Below are 19,277 nucleotides of genomic sequence, written 5' to 3' on the forward strand. Positions count from 1 at the left end.
TACTTCCCAGAAACTATGCATGGACACCAAATGAACGTAGAAAAGCCCAACCATGCCTTACATTAGAAGTTATTCCACAAGACTAAAATATTAACATGGCGGTTATGCGAGAGACTAGCTCTTCTCAGTGAAACGTCTTGACGATTTTTCAGGACACGTACGTATTCCTGCTGTAAATATAATTACGGTACACACGTAGTGTGACTCAAAGTGCAACATCAAAAATATCCCTTAGCAACAATAATGCTACAGCATCATAAGAGAAAAGCAAAACTTTACAATTTGGTGCACAGCATTTCTATTTCGTATTCGAAAATTTCCGCTACACATCTCGGTCCGAAATCCGACTTTCTGTAAGGATGTTTCGTTGGTTTCTTCCGCCCATCTAGGTAATGTATTGACATTACTTGACATTAGGCTGCAATTGCTTCTTTCCACATTCTCTCAAATTCTTCATCCGCATCTCAGTCGGTATGGCGACTGGCTACGGGATGGACGTGAGGAGCCGGGATAGTTCAGTCGGTATAGCGACTGGCTACGGAATGGATGACGGACGCGTCGGAGTTCAAGTCCTGGTAGGGTCAAGAATTTTCATTTCTCCACGTCGTCCAGACCGGCTCTGGGGCCCTCCCAGCCTCCTATCCAATGGGTACATGGGGCCCTTACCCCGGGGGGTAAAGCGGTAGGGGCGCGAATCTGATCATTCGTCTCGAACTAGTGCCGAGGTCAAGATAATGTGGTTTTATACATCCACTCCTCCATACGCCTTCATGGTGTAATGCTTAATTAGTTAAGCACATGGACAACTTTACCTCTTTATCTTTACTAATCATGCTACATCTCTCTCTTGCTCTAGAACCCTTTGGATTTTAGCCGCGTTTTCAGTTTCTTAAACTCATACACATTACGTAGGACTCCTTGGACGGGGGTTGAGCCCGTCGCAAGGCCGCTACCTACACACATGACAACATAATCACAGAGAAACGCACACAGACATCCATGTCTCGAGTGGGATTCGAACCCACCATCCCAGTGTTGGAGCGGACGAAGACGTTCCATGCGTTACACCGCGCGGCCACTGATTAGCAACCATTCTACCTTCGACGCTATATAATCTGTCGTGTCAACAGCGTCTCAAATAAACCATAAACAAATAAATAAGCAACAAAACTTAATGTGCCGTGATCTTGGAGTTCAGCCTATTCCGAAGGAAACAGCACATGTTATAAGCAATCAGATATTTACGGGGTATAATAATGAGCAAATGGCGAGATTATGAAAGCCAACACCAGTGGTAGCACAGGGCAGTTGAAGAAGCAGAGAATGGTAAGAAAACCGTTCTTCTGCAAGTCTGTACGTGAGGGACCGTGAGCTGTGCTTTCATAGTTCACTTACACTCAGCAGCTGCCTGTGGTCGGAGTTTGAACGAAATGCACACAAGCACAATATTATCTATTCGACTGCAAATCCAAATAATATGAAATTATTGAAATCCACAGTGCATGCAGTGGACAACAGCTCTCTGCTGATCTCGCTCTTTAGCCTACTTTTCTTATTTTGAAACATAAAATTTAGGCTTATGAGTCACCTTGCTATCTGCGTGTCTGTATGTGTATCTCCCCTACCGTTGCTAGGCTAAGGCTCGGTGAACACGTTCCGCGGCAAAGAATATACACGCAGTAATAACAGAAATTTTGGACGTGTTGTTTTCTATTCAGTTCGTGTCGTGATTCGTTCTTCCCAGAGATTCTTGTTTTATACCAGGATGTAAAAGAGAAGAGTGGACATTATCTATAAGTTATTTCTATTTCTATGTAAATTTGTCCGTTTATAAAAAAAACTTTTACTTTTAATAAATAACTGATAGTCTAGAATTGTTTATAAAATCAGTTAGTTTTTTTAAGATGGACATGCAGTCTAGTAATGAAAGTTAAGGAATTTTATTGTTTATATATTACTGATGATTGCTGTAAATGACCGAAACATGTAGCAAAATAGTATCTTAATAAAACTAACTGATTTTATCGACAATTTGAGCCTATCAGTTATTTATTAAAATATAAAATTGTTGTGATTGACGGACATACGAGTATATACATGATAGTGACACACACAGCAGGACGCAAAGCCTAGGTAGAAAACTAAGTTTCCTTATTCCTTAAATACTAAAGGGAGAATTTATTGGCCTAAAACGGGGGAGACGTGAAGAGGACGATGATTCATAATTCTGAATATTCATTCTGTTCTCTTCTAGCGATGAAACCAAGGAGTATGGGATGGGTAGTGCATGTAAAACGCATTCATATAGAGTTTATCGGTAAATCTGAAGGGAACGTATGACTTAAGGGATACTGAAGTATATAGGAGAATAATGTGGCGTACCGCCTAAGGCCGGAATATTTGAATCAGAACGCATCCATTGCTACACAACAGCTAGCGAACCTAAGCAACGAATTATTTGACGCAGTTGCATGACAACTGTACAGTGGTTTCCGTCACTATGTGTTTGATTCACAAAGTGTAAAGCTAGCTGTTGAAAGCTGATATCCATGTCAATGAATACACTAGCTAACTAGTGAAGTTCCCACTACGACAGAAAACACTAGTTACAGGGGGATAGAAAACCATTGAACAAGGTGTCTTCTAGCCTTCCGACGGTAGGATATAAGAGAAGACCAGGTCGCAATCGAGACCAGATTACAACGAGCCGAGACACAAAGTGATATGAAAAGATTACGGAGGAGACACTCCACCGAGAAGAGCGTGTGTGAGTGTTATGACAATTGAAGATGAAACTTCTGAAGGCATTATAAGTCCAAGTGATTGTATTAGTGAGTGTAAAATAAGTGTCCAATAAACATATTCGTCTAAGCCGAGAGCCACATAAATTTCTTGCCTCATTATCTAAGAAACACGCGACAATAATATTAAAATGGACTCAAAGAAACGGAATATGAGTATAAGGCATGCATTCATGTGGCTCAGCATAGAGGCCCGTGGTGGTATCTTGCGAAAACTGTAATGAGTCTTGCAATTTGTCATAAAGGAACAATTTTCACGACTAGTTTGATGATTGTTAGCTTAAGACTTTGCTTCATGGAGTTAATTTATTTATTTACTCATGGAGCTGAGCCTTTCTGAAGGAGCCGCCAATTCTGCAGCTACTCAAGAATTTCCCAGCATTCTATGGAACCAGAAGGTTTATTACCGTGTTCACAAGAGCCCTCCACTGGTTCCTATCCTGAGCCAGACCAATACAATCCATACCATCCCATCCTATGTCTCTAAGATCCATTTTAATATTGTCCGCCCACCTACGCCTTTGTCTTTCCAGTGGTATCTTTCCTTCTGGCTTTCCCACCAATATCCTATACGTATTCCTCGTCTTCCCCATTCGTGCTACATGCCCTGCCCACCTCATCCTCCTTTACTTGATCATTCTAATTATACTTGGAGAAGAGTACAAGTTATGAAGCTCCTCATTGTGCAGTTTTCTCCAACCTCCTGTCACTTCATCTCTCTTCGGTTCAAATATTCTCCTTAACACCCTGTACCCAAACACCCTCAGTCTATGTTCCTCCCTTAATGTCAGAGACCAAGTTTCAAACCCATACAGAGGCGTCAATTTACTTATATTTCTAAAATATTTAGCATACCAACAAATATTTAGAATAAAATATGTTAATCTTGTAAGATCTGTATTTCATGCCAAACATTTTATGCTGTTTCACCGATATGAATCTCAAAACCAAATCCCCCATATCTTTTTGCATTTTCTCAATGCCAAATTAAACCAGAACACTTACAATAATTTCGCAGCAGAGATATGAAAACAGATAAATAGACTGTATCTCCCATAACACGTTTACTTTATACACTTGGTGATAAGAATAATTCAGATCGCTTGAGGACACTAATTTGCTGGAGATGACACACAAATTAAGAGGCAGTTCCAAATCAGATCCTTATATTAAATTTGCTTCTCTAGCACCGCCAGTCACTGCCGAAATCTTTCTACACCGGTATCCAGGACACCCTATCATTACTGCAGTCCCTTTATATTATAAAGACATTAAAGCGTCTTTTATCTTCTGAGAGTGTAATTACATGAAGAGCACTAGCGAGCTGCAGTGCCAGAGGGACCTTTTGGTGCCTATTACTCTGTCCACACCAGCAGATGCAGAACTCTTGTTGACGCGTGCCCCTTCACCCCTCATTCTGGACCATTTTACCCGCCAATTTCCGCACACAGACGCGAAAGGAAATCTTTGCAACCCCCTTTGCCTCGTCGATGGTCTGGACGCCGTCTAATTGTTTGGCTCTGATTCATATCACGTGACCAACAGGCTCGCCATCACCTGCTTGATGCCAGACCACCAGCAACACCAATTCTAAAGCACAATATTCTAGGGTACGTTTTACTGCACAGATACAACGTATTACAGATACTATATTGACAGTATGTGAGTATAACAATCATAATTACTCAAACAATAATCTGTAAGTATTTCTCGAAAATTGTGCCAGACAGGAAGGCTGTGAAAATTTATTTTCGTTGTTGTTGTTTTTTTTTGTATTTTTAAAACGATAATATAATGACGAATGCGAATCAGGTTCGTCATAAAATTGGGAGGGAAGTTCTTTTAAGTATTCAGTTCACAAATTATTATCCCATTTGATTTTCCATGTTACTTCAAATTAAGACGAATAAAATGAAAAATTTGTCGCTGGTTTTGTGTAATCCTGAAACATAGTATCTTAGTTTAACTAACCGTTCCAACCGTAACCTTCCAAAACAGAAATAAGAAGCATTAAATACTTTTGTCGAAGAGAATGTTGGATAGTGCCTCCAAATAGGCCACGACTGTTTTTTTTTCAAAACCCTAAGTAGTACTAATCGAACATGGCCATTTTCTTATGTAATTTGACGGTATGTTAATTCTGTAGCCGAATAACGTTGTTAAATAAAGTGGAAATCAATCAATCAACAGTCAGTTGCAGAGACATTCCTTGTGCAGTCACTATCATGATGTATTTGAGTCTCTGGTTCGTCGTGCCGATCTGAGGCACGTGAGTGACACTATCCAGTCACACATCGAGCACTGTTTCGCCTGCGTGATGAATTATGGTCTCTGTATTGGCAAGGTGCGCTCCTCTGCAGCTGCCAAAACTTCTGGGCCAGCTCTCCGCATCGGAACGGGAAGGAAACAGGAATTTTAGCAGGCGCAGCCTCTTCACTTGTCTACTCTACATCTCAGTACAAGTTCATTGCAACGTATGTCGCTTATTCTTTCAGGCTCAAGGAGTCAGGAAGAAAACAATCCTTTTTATTCGTCTTCCTCTCCTCCTCGCACCTCGTCTTCTATCCCCCTTCACATCTTTTTCATATCTTAAATTTCTCCTACTACATCAGGTCTTCTTTTTTAACAATTTCTTCTCCTCATATTCTTACCCCCTCTACATTTCCTGCTATCCTCATTCATCTTATTTTTCCATCTCACACTTCATTATTCGTCAATAAATGCTCATTCCCTTGTGTCCTGAACAATTATGCACTCAGATTCTGCAACTGTTCAGGCCTATGTTACAAATAAACATGTAAATACAGAGTCGCACAGCGAGTGTTTCGACAGTACAGTTTCATTTTCAGGCTCCAGAATATTCGATGTACAAGCGCAAACATCTGCCAATATATGGGACTACATACTTAACATAATTTAGCCTAACTGATTCATTATGGCCGATAACAGTGGCCGCGCGGTCTAGGGCATGAAATATCTGCACCCGCTTGAACGCTGGGATCGTGGGCTCGAATCCCCCTCAAGGCATGAATTTTTTGTCTGCGTTTATTCTGTTTGTATTGTCCTGTGTAAGAGTAGGTAGCAGCCTTGCAACGGGCTGATCCCCGCCCAAGGAGTCCTACCGTCTGTATATAGATTAAGAAACTGAAGTGGAACGGAGTCCTATGTTTCAACCGGAAGAAACTANACGTTAAATGAAAAAAAAACAATGTAAAACTTTGATATATGGAGTGATGTATTAAAAAGAATATTTTGTAGAAATCATTGTAACGTTGAACATTTTTATTTGTTTCGTTTCAGTTAGAAATACCCTCGATACTTCTTGTGTAGTTCTCTGACAGATGTCACCACTAAAAGATTGTATTTATTTATATGCTGTGTTGGTGGCGCTATACATCATGACATGCCGCTACAAAATAACGCGTGAAGCTGACATTTCATGTTTCTACCTTCCTGATTTCACATGGACGCCCACTAAAACATGCCCCGAGCTCAGTAAAAAAGAAAAAAGTAAAACATACCCATAATTCGCACATCGTAAAAGTAACGCGACGTGTTAATAAAAGTGAAGCTTTGAAAACGTCTATAATTTTTGCCTTTGCGTGGGTCAAATAGAAAGGGCAGTTGCAATCTCTTAATGAATGGAGTAGCCACTTAAGGGTGTGACGTTGAGGTAAAGGTGTGAAATATTTATGTCTTCACCGGGCGTTAGATTTGCATTTTGTCATTGCCGAATGCCTTGGGCTAAAGTAATTGTACACACACGTGTCTGAAAATGAATGTACGCGTACTTGAAGAATATTGTGGTCTGGGATATGACACGGTGTATGTGTAGTATTGTACATCTTATCGAAGTTTCTGAGGAATGATTATTAACATCTATAAGTACCAGCTATAGGGCGTCGAGTCCTACAAGATTATATTATTCTTAATTACAGCTGTGAGAACCTGCGATCTCACGCTAATGTTACTGTGGATTTTACGTATCCAGTCCTTAACAGACTGACTAGCGTCGTGGTACAATGGCTACTTTATATTTATTCTCGTATTCGGTAGAGAAGTCCCTGGTTTAAATCTATGCCTCAACCAGATATTGCCAATTTTTCATAGCTTGACTCAGTTCCTGCAAGAAAATAAGTTAATAATTCAGCATAAGACCCCAAGACGACTTCCACTTATGATTATCCCTATTAAGTAAATATTGAGACGATTAGAACCATTACTAGGCAACGGCTCGGTCAACACCACCTGCAAGCCTGGATAGCAACAGAAGCGGGAGTCCATTTGCTAGGCAACGGCTCGCTAACGCTCATTCCGCTGCAACGAGTATTAATAAAGACATTCCCGTTACAGCGGGAGAATGACGGTTAATTATTCTGATTAGACTATTCCGGCTTTCAGTGCACATGCCACAATACTGTGTCGTGCGCCTTCGTATTTTATCTTATATTATAGCTGGCATTTTTTTTAATTCGCTTAGTGGAGGATGGAGTCCAACTGGGTCCACTCGGCACGGCGGCCGCTGTTTGGCCTATTGTAGCCTGACCGGGTTATTATGATGATGGAGAATTTGGTGGAATGAAGATTGGCAGGGGAAACCGAAGTACTCGGAGAAAACCCGCCCCAGCGCCACTTTGTCCACCACAAATCCTACTTGACCAGACCCGGGATCGAACACGGGCCGCCGTGGTGGGAAGCCAGCAACTAACGGCTTCAGCTATGGCGCGGCTACAGCTGCCAATAATGAAGTTGATGATGGCAATGATAATTATAATAACAACAACAGAATCGCATTTTATTTCAGGCGGTCCCTCTATCCTCATATAAATACCTGCTTAAGCAATATACGTACGTGCCTATGTATCTTCTCTTCTCAGGAAAGATCCACAAAACATGAAGAATAACTCCTACTCGCTGAATGATTGGGGCCTAATTCTACAGTAATGCGCGTGATACACGCCCAGGAGGTCACTGGAGCGTATTCAGCGCCGGTTATTGTGGCAGAGTTATGATTCTCTTCAGTCTCTCCCATTTAATGTTGCCAGGATTCTTACGAAGTATAGCTTAGAGCCACATCTTCATTACAGTTCTATATTGACAATTCAGAATCATTTGGAAGAGAGGTAACCTCAGTATACGGTCTTATATTGCTATCCAGAATATATCTAAATCATGAAATTATTAAAAAATAATTTTTTCTCCTTAAATCACATTTAAATCACATTAATTTTTTCGCCAAAACTACACAATGTTTCGACATGAGTCTTAGCTACTGTTCTCATTTCATAAGTGGAATACTGCTGTCGGATTACTGATTTTTGTCTAATGACTGCTACGTATGAGAAACATTTTTATTCATTTACAATATCATCGAACAATGGAGAGAGACAAAGGAAATGTAACCTTCACAATCAGAATATGTCAAAAGTACTTCTTTCGAGAGTTGCTGTTCTGAAGCAACAAGCTTTGCGATAAGTGATCATAATTCTCCACCGTCCGACATTCGCTTACACACTCGGCGCCTGCTCGGGGGCGCAGACTGGCGTCATTGGGTCTAGGTATGAGTCCATATATTAGATATAATCATGGCAATATACTGTACATACAGGAGAGAGGCTATCAACAACAAACACAAGGTTAAGTCTGCATTTGTCTGGAATGTGACGCAGTGTAATTTGGTAAAGAGGAACTAAAAATTCGGAAGCACCTGTTAACTCCATCTCCCGGGAAGAAGAGGCGAAGACAGGGTCGTCCTAAAAGTTGGTACCATTGTATAAAACTGCACTTCATATCCCGTAAGACTATAATCCTAACGCTCACGGCTGTGAGAATCTAAGATCTCGGTTACAGCATTCCGTTCCTCCGATATATGTAGCACCGAATTCTCTAACGTAGCCTCCTGTCCAACCGTCACTGGATGGAGTTCTTCCTGTATTAGAAAGGGATATCCATGAATATATTTGCCTACAGGGCATGTAGTACGAATGTAGCACCGAATTCTCTAACGCAGCCTCCTGTCCAACCATCACTGGATGGAGTTCTTCCTATATTAGAAAGGGATATTCATGAATATATTTGCCTACAGGGCATGTAGTACAAATGTAGCACCGAATTCTCTAACGCAGCCTCCTGTCCAACCGTCACTGGATGGAGTTCTTCCTATATTAGAAAGGGATATTCATGAATATATTTGCCTATAGGGCATGTAGCAGGAATGCATATAGGATATTGGTGGGAAATCCAGAAGGAAAGAGACCACTGGGAAGACCAAAGCGTAGGTGGGTGGACAATATTAAAATGGATATTAGAGAGATAGGATGGGATGATATTGATTAGATTGATCTGGCTCAGGATAGGGACCAGTGGACGGTTCTTGTGAACACGGAAATCAAATGCTGGGAAATTCTTGAGTAGCTACACAATTGGCGGCTTCTCAAGAAGGGCTCCGCTCCATGAGTGACTTTAAAACATAAATGTCATCGACCTTTATTTTGCTTTATACTTCTCGCATTTTAAATGATGAACTTCGGTTAAAACTTTGGCACTTAAGAGGAAAGTTTTAATTTTGCTGACATTTTTAAATGAAAGAAAACGCTAAAAAATGGTGTGTTTAAAGCGGAGGTACTTCGTTATTAGCAAAGTAAATCCAGAGAGAGACTTGGATGCAACGGAACATGTTAGTCTCTAGCCCACGTTGGCGGTGCTAATTTATTGGTTCAGAACATGCATATCGCGAGAGACACAGTCTCTCTTTGACACCTACTCTCCCTCTCTCTCTATGTCTCTATAGCCCTTTGGACATTGGCCGTTTTTCAGTTTCTTAATCCTATAGATAGTCGGTAGGACTCCTTGGACGGGGGATCAGCCCGTCACAAGACCGCTACCTACACACAGAACAACACAAACACAGAATAAAGGCACACACAGACATCCGTTCCACGAGTGGGATTCGAACCTACGATCCCCTTGTTCGAGAGGGTGAAGACGGCTCATGCCTTAGACCCCGCGGCCACCTTGATCGGCATAAGAAGTCATTACCCGAGAATGAAATAAAATGGCACACACAGCAACGGAAGTCTGAAGATTTCTGCAGAGATAAAGCTTAACTGGAGGACTGGATATTCGCTATGCCTACTGTCACGGGGTAATAAAAGAGGAAGAAGAAACGGGGACAAGCATTAATAACCTCTCTTAACGGAGTGGAAATTTTTACTGTAGACCCAAAAATAACAAATTCTATTGAAATTCTTTAGATGTTTTCTTAGCTGAAATAAGCGAGTGGACAGGCGCGACTTCTAATCACATGCCATTAAATCTTTAAAGTACAATGTTTACTCTATGTGCCACCCACTACAACAAGCTAAGTTCTGTGCTCTGCCCACAGTGTATTTGTGTTTCCCACGGTTCTTACAATAAACAGCGACTGTTTCCTAAACAACATTAGCCGACTGGTCTTTGTAGAGGAGACGTAATTTGTTTCCAGTGAGGCACAAACTGAATTTATGTTATTTAGCAGAAATGCGGTATTTTAAGGGCTAATAATCCATTTTTGCTTGATCTGTGGTAGAAAACAAACTCCGTGGCTTTAGTCCGCAAGCGAACTATACCGACCGAGCGACCGCCGCTTGTCGGCGAAGTTAGTGCCAACTTTAGCGGATAGAGAGTGTAGCGTGGTCAGCGCAATGAATCCCCACGGCCGTTAATTTCAGTTTTCTAGACCGGGGTCTCTCTATTTCCATTGAAGTACGTAGCTTCTCACTTATCCTCACGAGGCTGAGTGGATCCCATTCCAGACCCAGGTGGTAGTGCTAGTAGTAGTAGTAGTGGTAGTAGTAGTAGTAGTAGTAGTAGTAGTAGTAGTAGTAGTAGTAGTAGTAGTAGTAGTAGTTAGCAGTGTTGATGTTATTTTATAATCTTATCAAAATTAGTAGTAACTAAATCTATTACACCTGCTGTACACACGATGATTTTTTAATCTTGAGTATTCACCACTCACATACCTAAGGATATGGTGTAATAATTTGTAAATTCTGTATTTAATGCTTTAACCAAAATACTCCCTCATTTACAGCAATTAAATAAATGTCTCTTAATTAAACTGTGTAGCTTGGTTTCTGTTATTAAGTTGCGACCCCTTCTGAACTTCTAATAAGTAGTTAATACCCGTAAGTAAAAAATTGAAGACACTTGAGATGCACCAACGGTTTTCTCTCAGAAGTTAAAGAATTTCTGGATTGATCATGTCTGCTTACGGAAACGCAAAGTTTGTTTGTAACTACTACTGTTCAAACAGCCGCTCAATATTTTATTAGACTTGAGATAAGAATGACTTTTATTTATCTCTACAAGAGCAATAATTGCGCGAAAATACAGTCGGGACACATTAATCATTGAGCAAACGCGTGCTGTTGTCAAGGACGGAAACCTAGATCCGGATCAAATAGATTAGGGAGTGCCGAACTCCCCCCCCGTCCTACTTGAAACACCAGACTTTCATGATTTACTAAATTAAATGAACAAAGTTTTAATTGAAGGATTAGAAGCAGCAAGTATCAAACAGACAAACACTTACGGTTGAGGTGTGGTTAAGTTTGTTGACTGGGTGAGTCTTAGATGCGACTATTATGAAGGTTGCTATTAATGTGGTACAAAGCTGGTTGTGTATGTACCAGCACGCATCCAATTAACAGTCGCTTGTCTCCCTAAATAAACATGATATAAATATTATTGAAACATAAACCTCGTTTCATTTTTCCAACACGAAAAAAATGAAACACTTAATCAACAAGAAACATTGCAGCTAAGTAATTTACTGATCGGTGTTGAGAAATAACAAAACCATTCCACAGCACCTGTTGGCTAGCTTTCATTTTGCGCAAATAGTTAACTGATATTCGCAACTGATAGCATAATTCAATCGCAAGTCTTTTGTTTTATTTATTTAAAGACGCTGTATTTGTTGCTAAGTCATGTAACACTAGATGAGATAAAATGTTGCGACTAGGGATTACAGATCGGAAGAGATGTGGCAGGGGCCGATCACAATGAGCGCGCGGTCTAAGGCATGAACCATCTTCGCCCACCCCAACACTGAGATCGTGGGTTCAAATCCCACTTGAGGCATGGATGTCTGTGCGTTTATTCTATGTTTGTGCTGTTCTGTGTGTGGGTAGCGGCCTTGCGATGGGTTGAGCCCCCATCCAAAGACTCCTACAGACTGCGAATAGGATTAAGAAACTGAAAAAGCGGCAAAGGTCAACAAAAGGACTGTAGAGCCATACATAGATATATAGATAATTTCTATTTTGTACATCCTGTTGTGTTTATTATATACAATTCTTTACTGGGGTCCGTCGTAACACAACAACATGATGGTCAAGGTCAACAATAGGCCGCGCCATAGCTCAAGCGGTTAGTCGCTGGCTTCCCACCGCGGCGGCCCGGGTTCGATCCCGTGTATGGTCAAGTGGGATCTGTGGTGGACAAAGTGGTGCTGGGGCAGGTTTTCTCAGAGTATTTCGGTTTCCCGTACCAATCTTCATTCCACCAATTGCTCCAAAATCACCCTCACCTATCATCTGGGGCTGGTACAATAGGCCAGAAGTGTCCGCAGTACAAGGGACTTAGTCCCACCCCACTAACAATAAAAAGAAAGGTCAACAGAAGAGACAGGGAGACCCTCCACTGATAGAATGAACCGTGTAATAAAGATCTGAAATCTGATTTCTGTGATCAGAGGATGTGAAGAGTAGTGAAATATACAGAAACTGAAGCTTCAGTCCGGAAGAAACGTTGGTTATGATTTTATGAATGTGTAGAGAGATTCATAAGAAGGAGCTGACGTTGAACATTTGCTGGCGGCCATCAACTTGAATACGTGTTGAGGTTAACGGGTAAATCGATCAGCATATCTGGGATAACAACAAATTTGAAATGAATATCAGCTACGAAAGAAGCAGCAGAGTAACGCCGGAAGACTGAACTAAGCAACATTCAGAATCATTGCTCATGTGTTTACCGTATGCATCCTGTCGCGTGTCATGATTTGCGGTATTCTGACCCTCAATACAACAGTGAAAAAATAATCCAATCGAATTGTTTACAGTGGTTTTAATTAATAACTTCTACATATTTCGGGTCCACATTTGGGACCATCTTCAGGCAGTTTCATTAAATACGTTCCATGTTATTGAAATATTCTAATATGGATCCATATTGTGTCAAACATTCTAATCATGTAACAAATATAATTCTAACGAAGTTGTAAAAATATTTCTAATTTAATTTTTTTTTTTAATTTTAAATTCTCTCCTCGATATCTTGTAACATCCTATGTTATTTTGTGGAACATTTTAGATAGTCATCTGGGGTTCGCTTTTGGAACTATTCACGTGTAATGCTATTATTAGTTTTAAGTTGTTTTTTTTTTGTGTGTTTCCTCTTGTCTGCATGAGTAGGACGCTGTGATGAGTATTTTTCAGAGTATGCTCTATACTTATCGTGTGGACGTTTGTTTTTATGTCGTATATGTTCCTGGTTTCAATGTGGAATCATGAAACTTGTGGTCCGTTCCCGCTGCAACGAATACACACGCAACAGTAGGAGACTTGTTGAACGGGTAGTTTTCCATTAGGCGCGTACCATATCAAAGGAAATTAGGCCATTATTTGTTATCAGAACACCTTGCTTATGTATCATTTTTCCAGAATAGAGCTTGAAATTTTAGTATTAAAATGTAAGATCGCTATTTTCATGAATATGACGCTCAGAGATAGGTACCAAAGATTCGAAATAACTTATTGTCTCCTTCTTCATGTTATGCAAAATTTGAGGTAGCAGGTCCCTCCCAAACTTTGACACACATCTACAAAACTACACGTAGCATCCCAGAAGACGCTAGCCTTAATATCCATTGCCTTAAGCTCATATCCTACATTTTTATTACTTCATGATGTCTGGAAATCACCGTGACAGATAAAACCCGGCCTTACTGTGTGCTTACAAATACAAAGATTGAAGACCTGCTCAACGACGCCGGTACTAGAGTAAATGCCGTCTTGTCCGTGGCACGAAGACGTATGGGGGGGGGGAGTGAAACCAGAGCCAATAGATTACTGTCAAATTTTATTGACCGCAACTGACAGTATATTCTCACCGTTAAATGATTCAATTCCTTTGTAGCTGGGTATGGGGCATTTGGGCTTCATTACGAAATACTTCAATACGTGTCCTTTCGATCCGACTTACGAGAATACTGCAATCGGCAACCACCTACACGAGATTACATTGCACTAAAAATTAATCTTGTTCAAGATCGCGTATATAGATCTCCTTAGTCTAGACAAGTGAATTTTAATGAGACAGGATACATATTGACAAGACTCTGAACTTCCTACTTGCTATAGTGCTTCCACATCGAAGCAACTCTCTTCAATTCGAAGATATATTTCCCTTACTTTATTTTACTTACTACAAACAACATGCCTGCTTGTGTCTATAGTCTTTATCATGCCAGGGACAAAAGACAGGTCACGCTTCATGGAGAAGTTTCTTCCTCGAAAGAATCCGCATTCCAGCTTGAATGTCCAAACACTATATCTGTCAGAGGAGCGCATACTTACTGGGAAGGTATCTTTAAATGGAGTATAATTTTAAAACAAAACCCTGTTCTGTTATCAGATCCCTTATACATGTTTTAATCAAACAACAATAGGTTGGGAGTTGTGATCAGTGGTAGGAGTGTCACAAAGGAGAAGGTAAAAGAAAAACAAAAGCTACTCAGTGTATTTCACCAGCAGAAAACATCTTATATGAAGACAGAGAGGAAGAAGGGAAGAGACATCCCGTAGTGAGAAGTTAGCAAGGGGAAGAACAGTGTAAGTGGAAAGTTGTTAGAAAATGAATGTAAGTAACATTTCCAGTCCCAAGGGATCAGCAAGACGTTTCGTCTTTTCTTAATTATTGTATCTTTTCTTCCTATGCCCCATTTTCATCAATATCCTTTTTATTCCCCTTTATTTCGCCATTTTCTCTTCAGCACCATATTTTAACCTTCGTACAAATATTATGTTTTTGGACATTATCCATCGTCTTGCCTTTAAAAACACCGTCCTGTTTATTTTTCAAAACTTAAGCGGAATCCAAGATGGGATATGCAAACAAAGCAGCAGAAACCATTTGTGAGAACTAAGAAAATTATTAAATTATTGAAACTTCACACGTATGAGGCTTTGCACCAGAGAAGTATCTCGATATAAATCATCACTGGAGAAAAGCAATGATCCTTATGGTACCAACACAAGAAAAACAAATTTTCCCACTCGAACTACACTAGACCGATTTGTAGTTTCTTGACTTTTACTGTGACAACAGGGATCCAGATGGGAGAGATATCTAAGCTGGGTTGAGTGATCGGATGGCCCAGCAGAGACATGTGGGCTGATTCCTTGTATTTCCTGTGTGTGGTGTTGGGCTCAATTTACAAGACCTTCGCTTCATTGCGACATATTTTGTGGCTAGATTTGTATGCTCTTAAACGTATTTGAATCAACTGTAAATACAATGCGGCCTGGAAGAAGACTGTGTACCAAAAACTTCAAAGTGTGGAGAAGAGAGAGGATTGCAGTGGTCGCGCGGTCCAAGGCATGAGCTGTCTTTGCCCGCTCAAACACTGAGATCGTGGATTCGAATACTGCTTGAAGCATGGATGACCATGTGCGTTTATTCTGTGTTTGTGCTGTCCTGGGTGCCGGTAGCGGTAGCATGCGCGATTTTTTGGCCATAAAAGGGATCACAGTTCTTGATCATCCTCCGTATTCGCCAGATTTGGCTCCAGCAGATTTCTGGTTGTTCCCAAAGTTAGGTTGGCGATGAAAGGAGACCGTCACAACACCATCCAGGACATCCAAAGGGAATGTACGGCAGTTTTAAATGCGATTCCACAAAAGGGGTACAGTGACTGTTCTCGAAAACTTTTCAATCGATTCCAGCTATGTATTGATTCAGAAGGAGACTATTTTGAATAAAAAGAGTGAAATTTTGAAAACAATTCACGTCTTGTATTTTTAGTGAACACAGTCCTAACAGAAACTGGACACACTGTGTGTGTCTCATGTTTAACTAAACTACTGTCTTCCCGATCCATTTGGGCTCAAAAGAGAATAAGGACCAGCAGGACACAGGGAAGTATACATTGATGATATCTATAAGTTGTAATTTTCACTAAATATTAAAAGAACCAATCCATGAGAGGATGCAATAGGAGATATGACATGTGCAGGTAAGTGGAGATGAGAAATATATAAAATATTTTTATCAGCGATATTACACGAAATGACCTCTTTGGGGATCTGTATATAGCTGAGAGGATAATATTCAAGTGAAGCGTAAAGAAATATGATGCTGAGTTTTGAACTGGATGGAAAAGTTCCAAGCTAGATTCAATGCCGAGCCCTTTTTGTACATGACAGTGAAACTTCGGGTTCTTTGAAGTCGGGGAACTTACTGAACAGCTGATTAATAATCAAATTCAAGAACTACCATGGAAGTAGCGAAATTAATCACGTATAACACACGCAGTCACAGGAGCAAGACACAACATAAAGCACAATACACACACGAAAGTAGAAAGAGTGCTCCGACAGAAGAGGATAGATGTGACTCGAGTAGTGAGATACGACGTAGGAAAAATCCTGAACANGAAATTAATCAAATTAGTTATAATTATAGCCGAATGCAAAATGTGCAGTAACGATGACATTTTAGTGCCCCAAGCGACAATAGAGGCTGCATTACGAAACCAAGTACTTGAACCTAAATAACCTCAGTAGTTGACTCATTATTAAAAACAAGGAACTTAGGTTAAAAATACGAAATATGAGCGCTTTGTTTATACCGTAAATGTTCTGTTGAAACATTCGCACATCAAACAACAAATTCTACGTAGCACCGCAATGCATGTAGGTGCATTTCATAAAACCAAATAAGATACTCGATTCTCTGACTGTTTTTTGCAATCGTATATTCTGGATACTAGCCGAAATTAAAGGTAAAGCTATTCCTGTAACAGGCCGTGGAGGCCCATAGGGTTGTGAGACGTCAAGGCTCCCACATTTTCTCTATAAAATCCGTTCACATATGGCGGTAAAGTTGTCAGCCTTACGCGCCGGCCATCTTTACCAACAGGAAGATTCGTGTACTCGTTTCTGTTAGATGCTGAGACGACCCCAGGGCCATATTGCGGCTGGAATGATTAGGTAAATTGAAAAATGCAATACTTTAGAGCAACACTTCCTGCAAGTACCTGATCCAGTGCCCAATGTTTCTTTCTGGACAAGTACAATATTTACATAATAAACTACTATGTAGACCTTTAAGTACATCTGTATCTTGTGTTATTTCGTGAAGAGCATAGAGGACGTGGCTGTAGAGCTCCGCGCGTTATAATTCCCGTGCATTATATCACATAAAGAATAATTTAAGACAAAATAGACAATAGATGATACGATAGTTACATCTTTATATCTACGACAGTGACTTCGAAAGTAAGGCCACTGGATTGTATGCAAAACACTGAAGAGAAATTGTTTGTTCTATGCAAAAGATTAAACCTCCTAAAATCATTCCCTCTTCTCGACATGTGTTCATTTTGAAGATTTATTAAAAATGTATAGTTCATAACCGATTCTTTACACACATTTCTCTACCGGAAACTCGTGACAATTGCTTTGATCAAAACGTGTACAACAGTCATATAGCTACTTGATAATGTGACATGACGACTGAAAGCAAGAAGAGTTCATTGTTAGGCAACGACTCGGTAAATAGGTTCCCGTGGAAATGAACATGCACGCAACAATAAAAGAACTGCTATTTCTATGCAACGGCGAGGTAAACACATCTATGACTATAGAGGCATTAGGAAACGGTGTTTTCTGTTGGATCCGCCCCGAGGCTATATAACAAGGATCCAAGGCCAAATGAGATAAAATTGAGGGAATCTCTTAACACGGCAGTCGCAGATGATCTAGTACAGATGGCAACGAGTTCAGGTGAGAATTGAAAGTCAGGTTATGAAGAGAAGACTGTACGTGTGATAATTACTGTGTTGAAATACGTTGTTAGGATATGACTAGTGAAGACTGAGAACCTCAGTGCGTGTCTAACGGCAAACACTGCAGTGTGTAGAGCAGTGATTGCGCTGTATTAATTATAGTTATGAGTTGAATGCATAAGTGCAATAAATCCAATTACCGAATCCAAACCCCATCTAATAGTCACACACCATAGACATGATAATATATTTAGTTACAGAAAATGGTCTAAAACAATGGGATGCCTGCATTACTATGTACCTCACGTTTCCCGTACTACGTCACACATTGCTCGAAGTGGGAATGTATTTGTTCGTTTAAGTGACTGTTATTTAGTCTCTGAAATCGCAGCTAATGTATCCATTAAGAAATAAGACACGTCTGGCTTGCATCGACTGCCGGTACGAGCCTAATTTAAGCAGCACTTTGAACACTGGACACAATCATGCTCACTACGGAATCAATCTGTCTTCCTGGACACAGTGTTCTAGCATGAACTTGCAGTACACACAGGTACACTTCTCTATTTTAAATGCCATTAAAGCTTTACTAGGAGCAATGCAGCGGAGACAGAAAGCGACCATCTTCGGGTCTGATCAATTTAGTTCAATGTTGACTGCTCGGGAGTCCTCGCGAGGCCCCGGGCCCTCAACTTGTGTCGGGAGCTGTCACATAGTTCACCCAGTCGTGACTACACTACATGGCCACGCCTGGCCCCGAGGCTCCAACCGTCTCTCTTCTTACACTATACACCCCTAAAGCTCACTCACCCATCCCTCCTTGTAGCCGAGAGATATATTAACCAGTTTCTACGACCTGTTGGCGACAGAAACTGGTTCCAGTTCTCCTTGTGTTCTTAATCAACGTTCCTTGAAGGAATCATCCCCTGTATTGGAAAGCTGGAGGAACTTATCAGCTGCAGAACTTAGTGAAGGAGTTAATGATATAAATTCCATTTGGACCAGAGATGTTCGCACCACTAAGATCAGGGTCATGTTTGTTGAGTAAATGATAATACAGTTTGTTTCTGTGCCAGTTGGGCGGTGCTAATATCATTTGAAGAGTCTGAAACAAATGCAAAGACTACCTACCATCAGTGAGATGTGAGGAAGATTATGTACCACGTACTAAATGGGAAGGGGATAGAGTGGAGAATGTGAGCATTCTTCTGGAAGAAGTGAGATTCGCACAGCTCGAACTGGTCTCAGCCAGTAACAGATCCACTCGCTTGAAGCTGAGCCCTTCGTGAGAAGCCGCCAATTGTGCAGCAACTCAAGAATTCCCAGCATTTTATGGAACCCGAAGGTTCATTACAGTGTTCACAAGAGCCTTTCATTGGTCCCTATTCTGAGCCAGACTAATCCAATCCATACCATCCAATCTC

This window comes from Cryptotermes secundus, unplaced genomic scaffold (assembly GCF_002891405.2).
Source record: "Cryptotermes secundus unplaced genomic scaffold, Csec_1.0 scaffold293, whole genome shotgun sequence".
In the NCBI taxonomy this organism is placed as follows: domain Eukaryota; kingdom Metazoa; phylum Arthropoda; class Insecta; order Blattodea; family Kalotermitidae; genus Cryptotermes; species Cryptotermes secundus.